This window comes from Mastomys coucha, unplaced genomic scaffold (assembly GCF_008632895.1).
Source record: "Mastomys coucha isolate ucsf_1 unplaced genomic scaffold, UCSF_Mcou_1 pScaffold14, whole genome shotgun sequence".
Taxonomy (NCBI): Eukaryota; Metazoa; Chordata; class Mammalia; order Rodentia; family Muridae; genus Mastomys; species Mastomys coucha.
In genome coordinates, this window is record NW_022196896.1 from 122,045,740 (window position 1) to 122,052,397 (window position 6,658).

General features: G+C 40.6%; 1 pseudogene; it reads left to right on the forward strand.

Annotated features, from left to right (window-relative positions):
* The first annotated feature begins 1,997 nt into the window (after window positions 1–1,997).
* On the forward strand, window positions 1,998–2,623 carry LOC116089494 (annotated as a pseudogene).
* Window positions 2,624–6,658: the final 4,035 nt, after the last annotated feature.

The following is a 6,658-nucleotide window of genomic DNA, read 5'->3' on the forward strand; positions in this document are numbered from 1 at the left end:
GAATGAGGCATGAGGTCAGGAGTTCAAGGTCAGCCCTGAACTACTTGTGAAGATCCTGTCACAAAACAGCAAAACCACCAGAGAACAGAAAACAGGTTTAGAAAACAAGTACCTGTTAGCGCAGTAATAAGAACAATTTCGCCACCTGGTGGTCATATAAAAAATCGCAATCTTGTATAGAAGAATTTAACTGTTTTTTGCCCTTAAAATGATTGTTTTTTCATGATTCGTGCCTCAAATTTGCCTACTAAAATATAATTTATAAGCTTGAAAATCATATATCTAAAAGCATTTTTATTTTAACCTAAAAACTTGACCTTTGCTTATACTAGTGAAAACGCCCTGACTCAAGTTCTAACTTTGGTCCCTGATAATATAATTTCCCGGTCATTGTCTTATAAAATTCAAAACATGTAGCATATTCCCTAATATTTTGTAGATATTTAATAGCTGAAGAAGCGTAGAAAGACTGGATCTATCATGAGAACGTGGTTAAAAGGAAGAAAGGGACACTCTTACCTTGAGTCTGGCTAATGTCTTCCATTTAAAGCCCTGTAAAGTCATGGCTTTAAATCAGAAAGTAGTTTCAGGACAGGCTGGTATGAAGCCAATTGAAGTTGTTCATCACTGAGAAGCAATTGTCCAGTACAACAGAAATCTGCTGTGAGGGCTGCCAAAACAGAGGCAAGTTCCTTTGAAACACATGTCTTTTATATGAAAATAGCAACGAGTTCTCTCGGACTCCCCTCTCAGATATTTTCTGGGTTAGATTGTCAGTCGCTGTGAGGACGGGAGGCCTAGCTCCACCTAAGATAACTCTACACACTGCCCTCTACTATAGCATGTCCTCACACAGGCGAGTGCTATAAGGCTGTACTGATCTTCTATACTCTTGTGACCTAGAATGTAACCTTAGCCATTGTAACCCTGTCAGGTATACCCAGTACTCACCCTGTGATCTTATTAAATGTTATTTAAATTTGAACTAAATATTTACAAGTACAGTTATAGTTATCTGATTGAAGAAAATTCCAAAATCTTATACATGACTCTTCTTGTAGTTGTTGTTGTTTTGTATTTTAAGACAGGGATTCTCCGTGTAGTCCTCTATCTCCTGGAACTCTCTCTGCCATAGAGCAGGCTGGCCTTAGACTGAACCCAGGTATCTGCCTCTGCCTCCTGAGTGCTTAGATTAAAGGCATGTTTGACTCTAGTAAAGGGCTGGACTCTAGGAAAGATGATGAAGTTAAATGCCACTTTTAGAAGCCCACACCCTTATTTTGAAGTGTATTTGAGTTTGTCCTGTGGTGACTTTCTTTTTCTTAACGCTCACTTAGAATCTATATTAAAACCTCTAGTGTTAAACTTCAATCTGCTTCATTCCAGCCTGCCCTGAAATTGTTTTCTGATTTAAAGTCATGAATCTAGCGCTAGCCTGTGTGGGGACATGCTGTAGTAGAAGGCAGTGTGTGGAGTTACCTTAGTTGGAGCTAGGCCTCCTGTCCCCACAGCGACTGACAATAACTACTTAACTTTCACTGGAATGATCTGGTCTTAACTCAATTTTGTTGAAAGTGTTTTTGTGGACAGTATTATCCAAAAGGCTTATAATTTTCAGATCCACATATCAACCCAGTAAGCAGAGGCAGGGGAATCTCTGTGAGTTCATGTCCAGCCTGGTCTACAGAACAAGTTCGAGGACAGCCAGGACTACACAAGGAAAGCCTGGTTCAAAAATACCAGAACAAAACCAAAAACAGTCAGATAATTATTCCCACATCACTTCCTTATAGGAGAGGAAAGCTGAAATCAGTTGTAGTTCATACAATCAGGACAAAAGGAAGTCAGCCATGAGAAGAGGAAAATCGGGGAAGGGAGGCCTATCAGACAACTCGATGCTCTGGCTTATTTTCCATTCCATATGCAGACACTGGCTGTGCTGACAACCAGCAAAGAGCGCAGTCAGAGAACTCTACATGCCAACAGCAAGAACAGCCATGTGTTCTGTATTATATGGATGGTACAGAAACAGAGATGCTCAGCATGTGTCAGAATGCATCACGGTGGCCATTGTCTTTAACATCCACAGCAGGATCATGCTGAACCTAGAATGTAATGGTCTGCTCATGAAGGAGTACATGGGGAACACTCAGGACCCAGAGACCCTGCAAGCACAGTTCACAGAAATGCTGGCGGACTACACGTTTGTGATCCCTGCTCTCCAGGTGGCACATTTTCAACGTTCCCAGACTCCTGTGTACTTCTATGAGTTCCAGCATCTGCTCAGTTTCATCAAGCTTGTCAGGCCCTTCTATCCGAAGGCAGACCACGGTGATGACATTGTCTATGTCTTTGGCTCCTATTTGACTTCATTGAGGAGGAGGAGTTGCTGAAGAGGAGGGTGATGAAGTACTGGGCCAACTTTGCAAGATATGGGAACCCCAACAGCGAGGGTCTACCCTACTGGCCTGTGTTGGACCATGATGAGCAGTATCTGCAGCTGAACACCCAGCCTGCTGTGGGCCAAGCCCTGAAGGCCAGAAGGCTGTAGTTCGGGACCAAGACTCTGCCCCAGAAGATCCAGGAGCTAAAAGGTTCTCAGGAGAAGCATGCAGAGCTGTAGCATCCTGTGTCAGGAGCGGTGTGTAGGTTGAAAGCAGATGGGGTGACACTGAAATTACAAAGTCCACTTATCTATATGTATTTGTTCCAACAAATACATAACCATTTCTAACCTCAGCATTTGCCCTTTCAGACATGCATGAAGAGCAGTCTGGGTCATTCCTTATCATTCTGGGCAAGCATTCATTAGAGTCAATAAAACCTTTCATAACAACAACAAAATAATAATCCCACTTCCATATCAGAATTTCTCACATTGTCCTCAACATATAATTCCAAATGCTTAGCCCCCCATTTCCCGCACTCCCATAGCTCTCCACGAAATATCCCGTTGTGTTATATTCATATCGTTAATGAAGTGGCTCATTAAATGCAGAAAACAAAAGGAATTTACCAAGTGGCATCTTGTAATGATTTTGCTACTTCAGTAAAAGGACTGGTGGCATTTAACAAAGACCTCCCTTCCTTCCTTTTACTTCCCAGCTTCCTGAGACCTCTTCTCCCATCCCACTGTCTCTCCCCAAAAGGTATCTACATTTGAAAATGAAGCCCCATTAAAGCCACAGACCTCAGAAAATTGATCCAATATTTTCTCATTTCCTTTCCAAATTATGTCTTTATTCTTTCAAATTTACAACTTAGAAATAAAAAATAGTGTTTACACATACACACACACAAAATTAAAAAAAGGAAAACAAAGAACTTTAAAACAAATATGATTTGTATCGGTCCACATTCATAACTATCGTGAGTCACACTTAGCCTTAGGAATGTAGGTTGACACAGTATCATACAGCATTGGCCACTTCTCCTGAAAGCTTGGGCTTAGAAAGGAAGACATACTTCCTTGTAGACAGAATCTCTTACTGGCATCACCTGTGAGTAAAAAAGCCTGTGGCCCAGGCTAATGTAGGAAATAGGAGGTGGAACGCTGGCAGGAAGAGAAAGGATTCTGGGAAATAGTGAGAGATGTGAAGATTCTCCTGGGGAGCATAGAGGAGGTCAGAAGTATGGGAGCCGAGCAGGGGTAACCAGCCACACAGAGAAACTAAAAGCAGAAATCTGGCAGGGAACATCAAGGATACAGACTTAAACCAACCTGTTGTTGAACTCAGGATAGAATAAAGAGATTTGCCCCGGACCTGAGTGCATGAAACTGAGGACAGGTAACTAACCATGTGGAAGACAGAACAGTTTGAATGCGTTAAATAAGTTACCAGCTAGTCGAGAATGAGCCAAGGATTATGATTTAGGCGTTTACTAATAAACAACTATTCTCAGAGTCATCATTCCTGGAGCAGGGGCTGGGAGGACCGCTGGCTGTTTCTTTCTTTTACACTTGCTACATTCATTTTGTCTCTTTCAGTAATACAGAGTATCTTCTCTTTTGCTTTTGTTTCTTTTTAGAAAGGGTTTTACTTAGCCTAAAACTTGTTATGTAACCAAATATAACTACAAACCTCTAATCTTTCTGCCTCCTCCTCTTGAGCAACATGATGTGAGCCATCATGGCCAGTTCCATCTATGTTCTCTGGAGAAATGACCAGTCAACCTTTGCTCATTTCCATCTGTATATTTTTTATTAAATATATTTATTTATTTACACTCCATATTTACCCCCCCACGCACACACACACACCGTCCAACCTCTCACTGTTCCACATCCCATCCCTCCTCCCCAACCCCTGTCTCCACATGGATGTCCCCACACCACCTGACCTCTAAATTTCCTGGGGCCTCCAGTCTCTTGAGGGTTATATATACATTTTTTTTTCACTTCTGAGTCTTAAGAGATATGTAGATGTGTACACCCCCACACACACACACACATACATATATTTATAAAGTCACTGGGATTTTGGATTTATGTTTAAAAACCATTGTGTAATCACAAAATATAAAGGTTTATGTTTTAATTTCTGTCTGAGTGATTTAAACACATTTGTTCTGACTTGTTTTATACTTAAAATACAATTTAAATTTTCCACGTGGTATGTGGCATTGGTTGAACTTGTTTGTTGAGTGTATAGGAAATTATCATCTATACATGTGAAAATATACAGGAAATACAGTCTTAGATTCTTCTTTGTGTGCTGTCAAGTTTACACTGATGCCTGAACTAGACTGGTTATAGTTCTGGGAAAAAAACTTTGAGTGTGTCCCTGAAGTTGTTCACTGAGAGGTTTCATTGAAGACCCACCCTGAATGTGGACAACAGTGTTCTATTCAGCAGGGGCCAGACTGAATTAAAAAAACAAAACCAAAACCAAAAAAAAAAACCAAACCAAACAAAACAAAACAAAAACAAAAACTAAAACAAAAAGATATCCTGAACTTGGTACCAGCATTCATCTCATTTTCTGTTTCTTTGTTGCCAATGTGACCAACCACTTCATCACTGGCATCTCACCTCAGTCTCCTCCAACCACAAGATAAAATAACCCCATCTGAAGCAAGGGTACAAGAGAGGGTTCTTATGTGCCATGGAGACTTTCTCTCATCTGATTGCCTTAACTCCAGAGTTGAGATGCCAAGAAGTTCATGGTCACATACCGATCCAGATGATGTGTTTATAAAAAGATAAAGAGATATAAAAATATTTTCTATGGGAGTGTAGTGAGGTATGGGGAAGGATATGTCTCAGCGAGCCCATGCTGAGGCATCCCTTTCCCCTGTGGGACCAATAACAGGACAGGACAGTATAGTATAGAATTGAGTTTATTCAAGTCATGGGGGAGGGGAGTTAAGAGGGTAGTAGAGGCAGAGAAAAGCAGAGAGAGGGAGAAAGTAGAGAAGTAGAGGGTGGCCATGGCCATGAGCACTTGGAGAGATAGAGAAAGGAGATGGGGAGAGAGAGGAAGCAAGGGGGAGCACAAGAGAGCAAGAGGCAAGAGAGAGAGGCAAGAGAGAGAGGAGGGGGCAAGCAGCCCCTTTCATAGTGGGTTAGGCCAGGTAACTGTTGCCAGGTAACTGTGGGCTGTTAGATTGCTAACACATACGACTTACTTTGTGTGGCTAAAAGTTCTTGTCTCATGAAGTTAAAGAGTGAACTCTGAAGCCCACATGGGAAGTGTGAGCTTTTAGAAAGGAATGTTTATTACAGGTTCATAGGTGGGACTTTGAGATAGAAAACAAGAGTGCCTGTGCAGCAGGAGGCAATGTCAGGGGTGGGCATAACTAAGCTGCTAGTGTAGGACTGGCAAGAAACTGGATTGCTGTACTGAGAGAACTGGTCAGTCCAGTTGGCTGACCAATAAGTTGTCCATGAATCTTTCCATCCTCCAACTGGGATTCACATTCACGTGTGCACTGGAGACTCTAGGAAAACATTTCTGGCATTCCTGGACTCAGTCCACAGTCGAACAAAAATCAAGATCTGAATCATTACCTCTCCACAGACAACTCCAGCATTCCTAGCTAAAGGCAAAAAACAGACTTGCTCAGAGGACTCATTCATTCATTCACTGTCTGACCTACATTCATCTTATTTTTATCACTTCTTTTTAAGGTTGCGTTTATCAGAATAAAACATAAAAAAGGTAAACAGTCAATATATACTATATGATAATTTTTTTCCTAGCTCTTTCTATTTTTTTCATAAGCTAGTTAAAATTGTGTCTATTTTTATTGACTTTCTTTTCTTCTTCTTATAATATAGAAGGTAAATTCTTTGAGCCTTTATCTGCATTGATCTTAAACCCACCAAAACATTTGGTTTAGATATTTGCTGAATATAGATTCCATGAGTTTTTTTCTTTCTAAGTCCATTGTCTCTGCACTAGCTTCTGTCCCTAGATATTTTTGGACATGAAACTTCAGTTATTAATCATATTGTTTTAATTCTGTGTGTGGTGAGTGAATTTGCATTTACTGATTTTTAATTTCTGTATTGGCTTTTCAATAATTTGAACATAGTATGTGGGATTAAGGATCTTTTTGCTCATCAAGAGTTTGATGGTCTTCTTGCTTATATAACCTAAACTTTCCAACACATTATGAAACTCTTTTAGCCAATTTTCTTGTTTTGCTGTTGTTC